The sequence below is a fragment of the Coregonus clupeaformis genome, chromosome 19 (genome assembly GCF_020615455.1).
Source record: "Coregonus clupeaformis isolate EN_2021a chromosome 19, ASM2061545v1, whole genome shotgun sequence".
NCBI lineage: Eukaryota > Metazoa > Chordata > Actinopteri > Salmoniformes > Salmonidae > Coregonus > Coregonus clupeaformis.
Window position 1 is genome coordinate 6055388 of NC_059210.1, and position 16566 is coordinate 6071953.

The following is a 16566-nucleotide window of genomic DNA, read 5'->3' on the forward strand; positions in this document are numbered from 1 at the left end:
AGCGCCATGCTCTACCAACTGAGCTACACGGGTAATACGGTCACCGTAACAGCCCTAGTCTTTACCTGGCTAAAAGATGAGGACTATAATATCTATTGTTTACAGGAAACTGACTCTACAATTACAGATGAGGTTGTGTGGAAAAAGGACTTGTGCTCTGTTCCTTGCCTCAGGCTGCAAATGCTGCTCTCTCATCAAGTGATCATATTTTCACCCATCAGACTATTCTCAATTGAATCTGGTCTTTACTAATATGTAAAACTAGTTTAGATTTAGAATGGTCCATTATCAACTGGGCAGGAACAGGGGTAGGGGAAAAATACATGGAATTCGTATGCACTGGAATAGCAAATGGAGGCCGCTTTCCCTCCAGTTCGTTTTTCAATCATGCCAGGTAGGCTCATCTGGTTATTTCACTCCACATATCAACCACTGTTTGTGGAGCATTCAGCATCTCGCTGCGGGACAGGTGATATTCCGCCCAAACTCTGTATGCCATGGGCTCTCCAACCCTGTTCCTCCAGCTACCCAGTACTCTGTATGCCATGGGCTCTCCAACCCTGTTCCTGTAGCTACCCAGTACTCTGTATGCCATGGGCCCTCCAACCCTGTTCCTGTAGCTACCCAGTACTCTGTATGCCATGGGCTCTCCAACCCTGTTCCTCCAGCTACCCAGTACTCTGTATGCCATGGGCTCTCCAACCCTGTTCCTCCAGCTACCCAGTACTCTGTATGCCATGGGCTCTCCAACCCTGTTCCTCCAGCTACCCAGTACTCTGTATGCCATGGGCTCTCCAACCCTGTTCCTCCAGCTACCCAGTACTCTGTATGCCATGGGCTCTCCAACCCTGTTCCTGTAGCTACCCAGTACTCTGTATGCCATGGGCTCTCCAACCCTGTTCCTGCAGCTACCCAGTGCTTAATTTGGGAAACCAAGTAGTTGTATTTATTATGGATCCCCATTAGTTCCTGCCAAGGCAGCAGCTACTTTTCCTGGGGTCCAGCATAATTAAGGCAGTTATACATTTTAAAAATATTACAATACATTCATAACAGATTTCACAACACATTATTAAGTGTGTGCCCTCAGGCCTCTACTCTACTACCACATATCTACAACACAAAATCCATGTGTACGTGTGTGTATAGTGCGTATGTTATCGTGTGTTTGTATGCATGTGTATGTGTCTATGTTTGTGTTGCTTCACAGTCCCCGCTGTTCCATAAGGTGTATTTTGATCTGTTTTTTAAATCTAATTTTACTGTTTGCATGAGTTACCTGATGTGGAATAGAGTTCCATGTAGTCATGGCTCTATGTAGTACTGTGCGCCTCCCATAGTCTGTTCTGGACTTGGGGACTGTGAAGAGACCTCTGGTGGCATGTCTTGTAGGGTATGCATGGGTGTCCGAGCTGTGCGCTAGTAGTTTAAACAGACACCTTGGTTCATTCAACATGTCAATACCTCTCACAAATACAAGTAGTGATGAAGTCAATCTCTCCTCCACTTTGAGCCAGGAGAGATTGACATGCATATTATTAATGTTAGCTCTCTGTGTACATCCAAGGGCCAGCCGTGCTGCCCTGTTCTGAGCCAATTGCAATGTTCCTAAGTCCCTCTTTGTGGCACCTGACCACACGACTGAACAGTAGTCCAGGTGCCACAAAACTAGGGCCTGTAGGACCTGCCTTGTTGATAGTGCTGTTAAGAAGGCAGAGCAGAGCTTTATTATAGACAGACTTCTCCCCATCCTAGCTACTGTTGTATCAATATGTTTTGACCATGACAGTTTACAATCCAGTGTTACTCCAAGCAGTTTAGTCTCCTCAACTTGCTCAATTTCCACATTTTTCATTACAAGATTTAGTTGAGGTTTAGGGTTTAGTAAATGATTTGTCCCAAATACAATGCTTTTAGTTTTTGAAATATTTAGGACTAATTTATTCCTTGCCACCCATTCTGAAACTAACTGCAGCTCTTTGTTAAGTGTTGCAGTTATTTCAGTCGCTGTAGTAGCTGACGTGTATAGTGTTGAATCATCCGCATACATAGACACACTGGCTTTACTCAAAGCCAGTGACAGGTCATTAGTAATGATTTAAAAAAGTAAGGGGCCTAGACAGCTGTCCTGGGGAATTCCTGATTCTACCTGGATTATGTTGGAGGCTTCCATTAAAGAACACCCTCTGTGTTCTGTTAGACAGGTAACTCTTTATCCACAATATAGCAGGGGGTGTAAAGCCATAACACATATGTTTTTCCAGCAACAGACTATGATCGATAATGTCAAAAGCCGCACTGAAGTTTAACAAAACTTCCCCTACAATCTTTTTATCATCAATTTCTCTCAGCCAATAATCAGTCATTTGTGTCAGTGTTGTGCTTGTTGAATGTCCTTCCCTATAAGCGTGCTGAAAGTCTGTTGTCAATTAGTTTACTGTAAAATTGCATTTTATCTGGTCAAACACAATTTTTTCCAAAGGTTTACTAAGGGTTGGTAACAGGCTGATTGGTCGGCTATTTGAGCCAGTAAAGGGGGCTTTACTATTCTTAGGTAGCGGAATGACTTTTGCTTCCCTCCAGGCCTGAGGGCACACACTTTCTAGTAGGCTTAAATTGAAGATATGGCAAATAGGAGTGGCAATATCGTCCGCTATTATCCTCAGTAATTTTCCATCCAAGTTGTCAGACCCCGGTGGCTTGTCATTGTTGATCGACAATTAATACTTTTTTCACCTCTCCCACACTTACTTTATGGAATTCAAAATGAAAAAGTTTGTCTTTCATAATTTGGTCAGATATACTTGGATGTGTAGTGTCAGCATTTGTTGCTGGCATGTCATGCATACGTTTGCTAATCTTGCCAATGAAAAAATTATTAATGTAGTTGTCAATATCAGTGGGTTTTGTGATGAATTAACCATCTGATTCAATGAATGATGGAGCGGAGTTTGACTTTTTGCCCAAAATTTCATTGAAGGTGCTCCAAAGCTTTTTACTATCATTCTTTATGTCATTTATCTTTGTTTCATAGTGTCGTTTCTCGTGAAACAGTGAAATCTGTAACATGTTTTCACAATTAAACATATATTTATTTCATTAAACTGTTGACAGCCCCTCTCTCGGTGCGCTCGAGAAAGGAATGAAGGAGAGAGAGAGGAGGAGACGAAAACGCACGGTGGTGAGATATTCTGTGGCTAAAGGTAATGTGTCAGCCTATTAATTATGAAAACTAGGCTATTCAAAATCAAATTCAAATTCACTCAAATTGTAGGCTACACAATCAATGAACCAACAGCATCGACTAGGCCTATACGTTTTCTTCCAGGCTTGTGGATAGGAAGTGAGGAGCGTAACATAAGGTAACCAGTCCATCCAGTATGCATAATAATACAGTCCACACTCAAAGGTGATTTACTAGAATTTGTTTAATTTTGGAGTACAGGCTAGACCAATTGTGTTTTTAAAATGTTTTTCTGCTGTGTGCGTAATATGCGGTAGGCTATGTATTGCATAACGGCACAATCATTATTTAAATTAAGTTTTTTGGGGGGGCTTGTGCTCATATACAGGCCTATGAATATGCATGAGCTCTAATATGCATATGGGTGTTTTTAATTAATCATCACCTTAGAAAGCGCTGTCCATTTCGTTGTGTTTGGCTTTGAAACAACATCCATAACAACCGTGTTTTACACTCAGTTTTAACCTGTTGTTGAACTTCTTTCTTCTAATTGATCGATCACAGTGAGGCGAGTTTTAAAAGCATGGTACTGTTTTGACGATAAGTGTTTGATGTGATTTTCGAACACATTTGCATTGATGTCAGAGTGGTTAGAGGGACAATAGAGCCCTGAGTACCAGACCATTAGGACCTGATGGTTAGAGGGACAATAGAGTGCTGAGTACCAGGCCATTAGGACCTGATGGTCAGAGGGACAATAGAGCCCTGAGTACCAGGCCATTAGGACCTGATGGTTAGAGGGACAATAGAGCCCTGAGTACCAGGTCATCAGGACCTGATGGTTAGAGGGACAATAGAGCCCTGAGTACCAGGTCATCAGGACCTGATGGTTAGAGGGACAATAGAGCCCTGAGTACCAGGCCATTAGGACCTGATGGTTAGAGGGACAATAGAGCCCTGAGGACCAGGCCATTAGGACCTGATGGTTAGAGGGACAATAGAGCCCTGAGTACCAGGCCATTAGGACCTGATGGTTAGAGGGACAATAGAGCCCTGAGTACCAGGTCATCAGGACCTGATGGTTAGAGGGACAATAGAGCCCTGAGTACCAGGCCATTAGGACCTGATGGTCAGAGGGACAATAGAGCCCTGAGTACCAGGCCATTAGGACCTGATGGTTAGAGGGACAATAGAGCCCTGAGTACCAGGTCATCAGGACCTGATGGTTAGAGGGACAATAGAGTCCTGAGTACCAGGCCATTAGGACCTGATGGTTAGAGGGACAATAGAGCCCTGAGTACCAGGTCATTAGGACCTGATGGTTAGAGGGACAATAGAGCCCTGAGTACCAGGCCATTAGGACCTGATGGTTAGAGGGACAATAGAGCCCTGAGTACCAGGCCATTAGGACCAGATGGTAGTTAGGTAGTTGGGTTCTACCAAGGACCAGGTCATCAGGACCAGATGGTAGTTAGGTAGTTGGGTTCTACCAAGGACCAGGCCATCAGGACCAGATGGTAGTTAGGTAGTTGGGTTCTACCAAGGACCAGGTCATCAGGACCAGATGGTAGTTGGGTTCTACCAAGGACCAGGCCATTAGGACCAGATGGTAGTTGGGTTCTACCAAGGACCAGGTCATCAGGACCAGATGGTAGTTAGGTAGTTGGGTTCTACCAAGGACCAGGCCATTAGGACCAGACGGTAGTTAGGTAGTTGGGTTCTACCAAGGACCAGGCCATTAGGACCTGATGGTAGTTAGGTAGTTGGGTTCTACCAAGGACCAGGCCATTAGGACCAGATGGTAGTTAGGTAGTTGGGTTCTACCAAGGACCAGGCCATTAGGACCAGATGGTAGTTAGGTAGTTGGGTTCTACCAAGGACCAGGCCATTAGGACCAGATGGTAGTTAGGTAGTTGGGTTCTACCAAGGACCAGGCCATTAGGACCAGATGGTAGTTAGGTAGTTGGGTTCTACCAAGGACCAGGCCATTAGGACCAGATGGTAGTTAGGTAGTTGGGTTCTACCAAGGACCAGGCCATCAGGACCAGATGGTAGTTGGGTTCTACCAAGGACCAGGCCATCAGGACCAGACGGTAGTTAGGTAGTTGGGTTCTACCAACGCATGTCCAGAGTGCATAAGAGGAGACTACCATCACATGGTATTTTACTGCATCATGACTCCTGACTGCCGGTGTGGCGGTTATACGGTCACCGTCACAGCCCTAGTCTTTATTTCACCTGGAAATTCCCCATTACACTGTATTCCCCATTACACTGTATTCCCCATTACACTCTATTCCCCATTACACTGTATTCCCTATCACACTGTATTCCCCATTACACTGTATTCCCCATTACACTGTATTCCCCATTACACTGTATTCCCTATCACACTGTATTCCCTATTACACTGTATTCCCCATTACACTGTATTCCCCATTACACTGTATTCCCCATTACACTGTATTCCCTATCACACTGTATTCCCCATTACACTGTATTCCCCATTACACTGTATTCCCTATCACACTGTATTCCCTATCACACTGTATTCCCCATTACACTCTATTCCCTATCACACTGTATTCCCTATCACACTGTATTCCCCATTACACTGTATTCCCCATTTTACTGTATTCCCCATTACACTGTATTCCCCATTACACTGTATTCCCCATTTTACTGTATTCCCCATTACACTGTATTCCCCATTACACTGTATTCCCCATTACACTGTATTCCCCATTACACTGTATTCCCCATTACACTGTATTCCCCATTTTACTGTATTCCCCATTACACTGTATTCCCCATTACACTGTATTCCCCATTACACTGTATTCCCCATTACACTGTATTCCCCATTACACTGTATTCCCCATTACACTCTATTCCCCATTACACTCTATTCCCTATCACACTGTATTCCCCATTACACTGTATTCCCCATTACACTGTATTCCCCATTACACTGTATTCCCTATCACACTGTATTCCCTATCACACTGTATTCCCCATTACGCTGTATTCCCTATCACACTGTATTCCCCATTACACTCTATTCCCTATCACACTGTATTCCCCATTACACTGTATTCCCCATTACACTCTATTCCCTATCACACTGTATTCCCCATTACACTGTATTCCCTATCACACTGTATTCCATTTCCCTGCATTCCCCATTACACTGTGTTCCCTATCACACTGTATTCCATATCACTGCATTCCCCAACACACTGTATTCCCCAATACACTGTATTCCCCATTACACTCTATTCCCCATTTTACTGTATTCCCCATTACACTGTTTTCCCCATTACACTCTATTCCCCATTACATTTACATTTACATTTACGTCATTTAGCAGACGCTCTTATCCAGAGCGACTTACAAATGGGTGCATTCACCTTATAGCCAGTGGGACAACCACTTTACAATGTTTTTTTATTATTATTATTTTATTATTTTTTTGGGGGGGGGGGTGGGTTGGGGTAAGGGGGGGGTAGAAGGATTACTTTATCCTATCCCAGGTATTCCTTAAAGAGGTGGGGTTTCAAATGTCTCCGGAAGGTGGTGAGTGACTCCGCTGTCCTGGCATCGTGAGGGAGCTTGTTCCACCATTGGGGTGCCAGAGCAGCGAACAGTTTTGACTGGGCTGAGCGGGAGCTATGCTTCCGCAGAGGTAGGGGAGCCAGCAGGCCAGAGGTGGATGAACGCAATGCCCTCGTTTGGGTGTAGGGACTGATCAGAGCCTGAAAGTACGGAGGTGCCGTTCCCCTCACAGCTCCGTAGGCAAGCACCATGGTCTTGTAGCAGATGCGAGCTTCAACTGGAAGCCAGTGGAGTGTGCGGAGGAGCGGGGTGACGTGAGAGAACTTGGGAAGGTTGAACACCAGACGGGCTGCGGCGTTCTGGATGAGTTGTAGGGGGTTTAATGGCACAGGCAGGGAGCCCAGCCAACAGCGAGTTGCAGTAATCCAGACGGGAGATGACAAGTGCCTGGATTAGGACCTGTGCCGCTTCCTGTGTAAGGCAGGGTCGTACTCTCCGAATGTTGTAGAGCATGAACCTACAGGATCGGGTCACCGCCTTGATGTTAGCGGAGAACGACAGGGTGTTGTCCAGGGTCACGCCAAGGCTCTTCGCACTCTGGGAGGAGGACACAACGGAGTTGTCAACCGTGATAGCGAGATCATGGAACAGGCAGTTCTTCCCCGGGAGGAAGAGCAGCTCCGTCTTGCCAAGGTTCAGCTTGAGGTGGTGATCCGTCATCCACACTGATATGTCTGCCAGACATGCAGAGATGCGATTCGCCACCTGGTTATCAGAAGGGGGAAAGGAGAAGATTAGTTGTGTGTCGTCTGCGTAGCAATGATAGGAGAGGCCATATGAGGATATGACAGAGCCAAGTGACTTGGTGTATAGCGAGAATAGGAGAGGGCCTAGAACTGAGCCCATTACACTCTATTCCCCATGTTACTGTATTCCCCATTACACTGTATTCCCCATTACACTGTATTCCCCATGTTACTGTATTCCCCATTACACTGTATTCCCCATTACACTGTATTCCCCATGTTACTGTATTCCCCATTACACTGTATTCCCCATGTTACTGTATTCCCCATTACACTGCCCCATGTTACTGTATTCCCCATTACACTGTATTCCCCATTACACTCTATTCCCCATTTTACTGTATTCCCCATTACACTGCCCCATATTACTGTATTCCCCATTACACTGTATTCCCCATTACACTCTATTCCCCATTTTACTGTATTCCCCATTACACTGTATTCCCCATTACACTGTATTCCCCATTACACTCTATTCCCCATTTTACTGTATTCCCCTTATTACACTATATTCCCCATTTTACTGTATTCCCCATTACACTATATTCCCCATTTTACTGTATTCCCCATTACACTCTATTCCCCATTACACTCTATTCCCCATTTTACTGTATTCCCCATTACACTCTATTCCCCATTTTACTTTATTCCCCATTACACTGTGTGACGACTGTTGATGTAAAAAGGGATTTCTAAGTCAGATTTGATTGAACATATGATTGAATAGTGTGTGTTCCTAATCAGTAATGCTGACTGGTTTAAACAATGTATAGATTTAAACCGAATCCATCCCAACTATTCTGTTCTTCTTGTGTATTGTCCTGAGATACATTTTTCAATGACATCTAGGTACACAAAACAGTCAAATGAGAAAATTAATAAGCATGCACTCATTAGTAACCGTTGGTTAATGGCATGCAATTTGCTGGTTGTAATGAAGTCCTTTGTAGCTCAATTGGTAGAGCATGGCGCTTGTAACGCCAGGGTAGTGGGTTCGATCCCCGGGACCACCCATACGTAAAAATGTATGCACACATGACTGTAAGTCGCTTTGGATAAAACCGTCTGCTAAATGGCATGTTATTATTTAAGTCAACCTGTTTTGCCCGATAGGAATTGTGCTCGGTCCTCTTCTTTTTCCTGTAGTCCACAATCAGCTCCTTTGTCTTGATCACGTTGAGGGAGAGGTTGTTATCCTGGCACCACACGGCCAGGTCTCTGACCTCCTCCCTATAGGCTGTCTCGTCGTTGTCGGTGATCAGGCCTACCACTGTTGTGTCGTCGGCAAACTTAATGATGGTGTTGGAGTCGTGCCTGGCCATGCAATCATGAGTGAACAGGGAGTACAGGAGGGGACTGAGCACGCACCCCTGAGGGGCCCCCGTGTTGAGGATCAGCGTGGCAGATGTGTTGTTACCTACCCTTACCACCTGGGGGCGGCCTGTCAGGAAGTCCAGGATCCAGTTGCAGAGGGAGGTGTTTAGTCCCAGGGTCCTTAGCTTAGTGATGAGCTTTGAGGGCACTATGGTGTTGAACGATGAGCTGTAGTCAATGAATAGCATTCTCACATAGGTGTTCCTTTTGTCCAGGTGGGAAAGGGCAGTGTGGAGCGCAATAGAGATTGCATCATCTGTGTATCTGTTGGGGCGATATGCAAATTGGAGTGAGTCTAGGGTTTCTGGGATAATGGTGTTGATGTGAGCCAAGACCAGCCTTTCAAAGCACTTCATGGCTACAGACGTGAGTGCTATGGGTCGCTAGTCATTTAGGCAGGTTACCTTAGTGTTCTTGGGCACAGGGACTATGGTGGTCTGCTTGAAACATGTTGGTATTACAGACTCAGACAGGGAGAGGTTGAAAATGTCAGTGAAGACACTTGCCAGTTGCTCAGCGCATGCTCGAAGTACACGTCCTGGTAATCCGTCTGGCCCTGCGGCCTTGTGAGGGTTGACCTGTTTAAAGGTCTTACTCACATCGGCTACGGAGAGCGTGATCACACAGTCATCCGGAACAACTGATGCTCTCATGCATGTTTCAGTGTTTTCTTGCCTCGAAGCGAGCATAGAAGTAATTTAGCTCATCTGGTAGGCTTGTGTCACTGGGCAGCTTGCGGCTGTGCTTCCCTATGTAGTCTGTAATAGTTTTCAAGCCCTGCCACATCCGACGAGCATCGGAGCCGGTGTAGTACGATTCAATCTTAGTCCTGTATTGACTCTTTCCCTGTTTGATGGTTCGTCGGAGGCAGGGACGGCTTTTTCAATAGGGCGATATGGGCGACGCACTGCCAAACGGGAAAAGGAAGGGATTTTTTTTCTAATCAATTATATCACGGCAACAGCAGTTATCAGTGTTCACGTCTGATCTGCCAGCCACTAAATGTCAAATCAGGCTAAAGTCGTGCTTCAAATGGCCCCCGCTCGCTTTTTGGGGCGATTTCAGTCAAGTTGAAAATCGCCCAGAAGTCTCTCATAGCCTGTCATGTAAAATCTATTTTTTTCACATTTCAAAGCTTTCAATACATTCTCTATGGGTGTCTGTGGGCTTGCACTTACGCGCTTTCGTCATACGTGACGTAACGTTGAACGTAACTAAGACAATGGCGGCTATCAGCGTCTCTGTTGCGACCTGCAGTGCGGCGTTATTTTATGTTTTTAATTTGTAGACTTAGTTTACAAACATTCTGCCAACCATGGATTTCCAGTGGTTGGTTTTGGACTGATCTTGTTGATCGTGTACATACCCGCTACGAACGGACTAAATAATGAAAACGCTGCTGGCAGCTGAATCCCAATACAGCTGGGAGACTTGGCTGGATGAGTCCCGGGCCACCTTCACCCTGGTCAGAGCGGACCGCGATCCTGGTAAGAGAGCGACTCTGTACCCCGACATTGAACTGCTTTCTGTGTCATTGCGACCTTACTATCAATTCAATTCAATTTAAGGGCTTTATTGGCATGGGAAACGTGTGTTAACATTGCCAAAGCAAGGGAAGTAGATAGTAAACAAAAGTGAAATAAACAATAAATATTAACAGTAAACATTACACTCAGAAGTTTCAAAAGAATAAAGACATTTCAAATGTCATATTATGTATATATACAGTGTTGTTACAATGTGCAAATAGTTAAAGTACAAATGGGAAAATAAATAAACATAAATATGGGTTGTATTTACAATGGTGTTTGTTCTTCACTGGTTGCCCTTTTCTTGTGGCAACAGGTCACAAATCTTGCAGCTGTGATGGCACACTGTGGTTTTTCACCCAGTAGATAAGGGAGTTTATCAAAATTGGGTTTGTTTTCGAATTCTTTGTGGATCGCTGTAATCTGAGGGAAATATGTGTCTCTAATATGGTCATACATTTGGCAGGAGGTTAGGAAGTGCAGCTCAGTTTCCACCTCATTTTGTGGGCAGTGTGCACATAGCCTGTCTTCTCTTGAGAGCCAGGTCTGCCTACGGCGGCCTTTCTCAATAGCAAGGCTATGGTCACTGAGTCTGTACATAGTCAAAGCTTTCCTTAAGTTTGGGTCAGTCACAGTGGTCAGGTATTCTGCCACTGTGTACTCTCTGTTTAGGGCCAAATAGCATTCTAGTTTGCTCTGTTTTTTTGTTTGTTCTTTCCAATGTGTCAAGTAATTCTCTTTTTGTTTTCTCATGATTTGGTTGGGTCTAATTGTGTTGTTGTTGTTGTTGTTGTTGTCCTGGGGCTGTGTGGGGTCTGTTTGTGTTTGTGAACAGAGGCCCAGGACAAGCTTACTTAGGGGACTCTTCTCCAAGTTCATCTCTCTGTAGGTGATGGCTTTGTTATGGAAGGTTTGGGAATCGCTTCCTTTTAAGTGGTTACTATCTGCCCCGTGAGTTCCCCCAATTGTTTGTTACCGTTGTGTACTGTTGATAATCACAAGTTTACTGGAGAACTGAGACCAAGTAGAGACTTTGGACAGGGTGGATATGGTATAATAAAGGCAGTTTATTCAGAGGTAAAGATATCTGGAATCGCGTGCACGGACTCGTGCACGTGTGTAGGTCACCTAAATCATCAGAAAAATTGCCCCTCCTGAGAATTTTTTCAGGAGCCGCCACTGGTCGGAGGGCATAGCGGGATTTCTTATAAGCCACCGGGTTAGAGTCCCGCTCCTTGAAAGCGGCAGCTCTAGCCTTTAGCTCAGTGTGGATGTTGCCTGTAATCCATGGCTTCTGGTTGGGGTATGTACGTACGGTCACTGTGTGGTCGACGTCATCGATGCACTTATTGATGAAGTCAGTGACTGATGTGATGTACTCCTCAATGCCATCGGAAGAATCCCGGAACATGTTCCAGTCTGTGCTAGCAAAACAGTCCTGTAGCTTAGCATCTGCTTCATCTGACCACTTTTTTATTAACCGAGTCACTGGTGCTTCCTGCTTTAGTTTTTGCTTATAAGCAGGAATCAGGAGGATAGAGTTATGGTCAGATTTGCCAAATGGAGGGCGAGGGAGAGCTCTGTGTGTGGAGTAAAGGTGGTCTAGAGTTTTTTTTCCCTCTGGTTGCACATTTAACATGCTGGTAGAAATGAGGTAAAACGAAAGGAAGACCCAGAGTTACCTCTGCTGCAGAGGATAAGTTCATTAGAGTTACCAGCCTCAGAAATTGCAGCCCAAATAAATGCTTCACAGAGTTCAAGTAACAGACACATCGCAATATCAACTGTTCATAGGAGACTGCGTGAATCAGGCCTTCATGGTTGAATTGTTGCAAAGAAATCACTACTAAAGGACACCAATAATAAGAAGAGACCTGCTTGGGCCAAGAAACACGAGCAATGGACATTAGACCGGTGTAAATGTGTCCTTTGGTCTGGCGGCCAATTTTGAGACTTTTTTGTTCCAACCGCCATGTCTTTGTGAGACGCGATGTGGGTGAACGGATGATCTCCGCATGTGTAGTTCCCACCGTAAAGCATGGAGGAGGAGGTGTTATGGTGTGGGGGTGCTTTTCTGGTGACACTGTCTGTGATTTATTTAGAATTCAAGACACACTTAACCAGCATGGCTACCACAGCATTCTGCAGCGATACGCCATCCTATCTAGTTTGGGCTTATTGGGACTATCATTTGTTTTCCAACAGGACAATGACCCAACACACCTCCAGGCTGTGTAAGGGCTATTTTACCAAGAAGGAGAGTGATGGAGTGCTGCATCAGATGACCTGGCCTCCACAATCCCCCGCAGAGTGAAGGAAAAGCAGCCAACAAGTGCTCAGCATATGTGGGAACTCCTTCAAGACTGATGGAAAAGCATTCCAGGTTAAGCTGGTTGAGAGAATGCCAAGAGTGTGCAAAGCTGTCATCAAGGCAAAGGGTGTTTATTTGAAGAATCTCAAATATAAAATATATTTTGATTTGGTTAACACTTTTTTGGTTACTACATGATTCCATATGTGTTATTTCATAGTTTTGATGTCTTCACTATTATTCTACAATGTAGAAAATAGTAAAAAATAAAGAAAAACCCTTGAATGAGTAGGTGTTCTAAAACGTTTGACCGGTAGTGTACATTAACACACAGAAACAGCAAATCCTCCATATAATTAGTCTCATCGGACTAATAGTACTGTAGAGCTCTTTTTACTTGCACACAATATATCTGGGTCGCCCCGTCCTGCCCCCCAGGGGTCCATCACAACCCAACACACCCCACTCAGCTTTAGGATCTTAGTGAAACATTCATTATTGGTTTCAGGAGTGTTAGACCAAGATCAGAGTAACAACCCACAGGACAGCAGACCCCCAGGGCCAGGACTGAGCAACCCAGCAGACCCCCAGGGCCAGGACTGAGCAGCCCAGCAGACCCCCAGGGCCAGGACTGAGCAACCCAGCAGACCCCCAGGGCCAGGACTGAGCAGCCCAGTAGCCCCCCAGGGCCAGGACTGAGCAGCCCAGCAGACCCCCAGGGCCGGGACTGAGCAGCCCAGCAGACCCCCAGGGCCAGGACTGAGCAGCCCAGCAGACCCCCAGGGCCAGGACTGAGCAGCCCAGTAGCCCCCCAGGGCCGGGACTGAGCAGCCCAGCAGACCCCCAGGGCCAGGACTGAGCAGCCCAGCAGACCCCCCAGGGCCAGGACTGAGCAGCCCAGCAGCTAGGGATTGCCTAAATAGGTATCTCCCCTGACGTGGGCATGTTTTCAATACAGACTCCTTTAGTCATACTGTATTCCATATAAGGCATCCAGACCTTATGAAAGTTGCCAAGTAGACCCTTAATCTTGTAATAAATCTAATCTAGTGATGCATAACATACTCCCTGACGAAGGCCATGCAGCCAAAACGCGTCAGAGTAAAAAAAAAAAAAAAGTTTCCATTGAACATCCCATATAAATATAAATAAAGGCATTTTGATGAAGAGAGTCTCGGTCCTCCTGTCTTTTAGAGTCTCGGTCCTCCTGTCTTTTAGAGTCTCGGTCCTCCTGTCTTTTAGAGTCTCGGTCCTCCTGTCTTTTAGAGTCTCGGTCCTCCTGTCTTTTAGAGTCTCGGTCCTCCTGTCTTTTAGAGTCTCGGTCCTCCTGTCTTTTAGAGTCTCGGTCCTCCTGTCTTTTTTCTAGTGGTTTCTACTTGACATTGTGAGAGGAGAACCAACCTTCCAATAAATGGCAATGCATTTCTTAGCCGCTATAAATGCTTGGTTACACAGTTTCTTCTGATAACAGTCTCCAGTATCAACATTTCCAAGCAAACAAAAAGAGGGAGAAGGGAGAATCTGTAGACATGCTGAGATAAAAGAACATAAGCTTTTCCAGAATTCAGCCAGCCTTCACAAGGCCATAACATGCAAATATGTCCCCTTATATGTATTACACCTCCAGCAGAGGAATGACATTTCTGAGTGCATGATATTCAGTTTCACTGGCATATAGTACGTTCTATGGGTGGTCTTAAACTGCAGTGATGTATGTCTGAGATGATATGAAGATGACGGGGCTTTAAGCTGCTGTCCTGTAGCTACTGTAGGTCTACCCATCAACTGAACATGGAACTTTATATCATTCACTGATATGTATTGTTAATATACTGCAAAGTTCACCTGATCATCCGTAGACTGGTCTTCCCTGGCTGTCTGACCCTGCTGGGAACCCTGTCACCATCTGATCCTGCTAAGACATGATGAGCATAGCGTTGTGTACTGACTGCACTAGAGGGCTGCGTTCCCGCGGGATGCTGCAGGACCTGCGGGTCCCGACAGAGGTCATAGAGGGCTGCGTTCCCGCGGGATGCTGCAGGACCTGCGGGTCCCGACAGAGGTCATTGCAGTGCGGTCAGGAGTGGGCGGTCAGACAGACGACTTTGGGATTAAAATATTTTCTTTTTGATGAAGATTTACCCTGGTGTACATTTATACATTATATTATCCAAGAATCGATTCAATGGTTCAATAATTGAAATGACCATTATTCCCAGATCCCAGACTGTAGCTTTAAGCTGAAACTGCTGTCCTGTGGCTACTGTAGGTCGACCCATCAATTCAAGATGGAACTTTGCATCATTCACTGATATTGTTAATATACTGCAAAATTCAGTCTGCTGTCCCCACTTGCTTCGAGATGTCCACCATTGTTCCTGTACCCAAGAAAGCAAAGGTAACTGAACTAAATGACTATCGCCCCGTAGCACTCACCTCTGTCATCATGAAGTGGTAATATACCAGAACCACATCATCCAGAGGTAATAAACCAGAACCAGAACCACATCATCCAGAGGTAATAAACCAGAACCAGAAACACATCATCCAGAGGTAATAAACCAGAACCACATCATCCAGAGGTAATAAACCAGAACCAGAATCACATCAACCAGAGGTAATAAACCAGAACCACATCATCCAGAGGTAATAAACCAGAACCAGAAACACATCATCCAGAGGTAATAAACCAGAACCACATCATCCAGAGGTAATAAACCAGAACCAGAAACACATCATCCAGAGGTAATAAACCAGAACCAGAAACACATCATCCAGAGGTAATAAACCAGAACCAGAATCACATCATCCAGAGGTAATAAACCAGAACCACATCATCCAGAGGTAATAAACCATAACCAGAATCACATCATCCAGAGGTAATAAACCAGAACCACATCATCCAGAGGTAATAAACCATAACCAGAATCACATCATCCAGAGGTAATAAACCAGAACCACATCATCTACTAGTAATAAACCAGAACCAGAATCACATCATCCAGAGGTAATAAACCAGAACCACATCATCCACTAGTAATAAACCAGAACCAGAATCACATCATCCAGAGGTAATAAACCAGAACCACATCATCCAGGGGTAATAAACCAGAACCAGAACCACATCATCCAGAGGTAATAAACCAGAACCAGAACCAGAACCACATCATCCAGGGGTAATAAACCAGAACCACATCATCCAGAGGTAATAAACCAGAACCAGATCATCCAGGGGTAATAAACCAGAACCAGATCATCCAGGGGTAATAAACCAGAACCAGATCATCCAGGGGTAATGACAACAACAAGAGACACAAGAGTCAAAATAAATAATCAGGGAAGAGGAGAGAGGTTGTTCTTTGTGATGTTGGAAGAGTTTTGTCTATGACATGTTGTATTAATATGCCTTTTGTAAATGTTGCATATACTGTTGTAAAGTGAACCATGTATTTTTATTGAAAACTTCCATTGACAAACAAAGCAAATGCTGGAATGGACATAAACATGGCCAATCATGATCCACACCATAGAAATCCACAAATGTTTGAAATATGTCTTACAATGGTGATCACTGTTCCACCGTGTTTCAAATATATTGGTTGTGTTGCTGATGATATATATATATTTTTAATATATATATATATACAGTGGGGGGAAAAAAGTATTTAGTCAGCCACCAATTGTGCAAGTTCTCCCACTTAAAAAGATGAGAGAGGCCTGTAATTTTCATCATAGGTACACGTCAACTATGACAGACAAAATGAGAAAAAAAAATCCAGAAAATCACATTGTAGGATTTTTTATGAA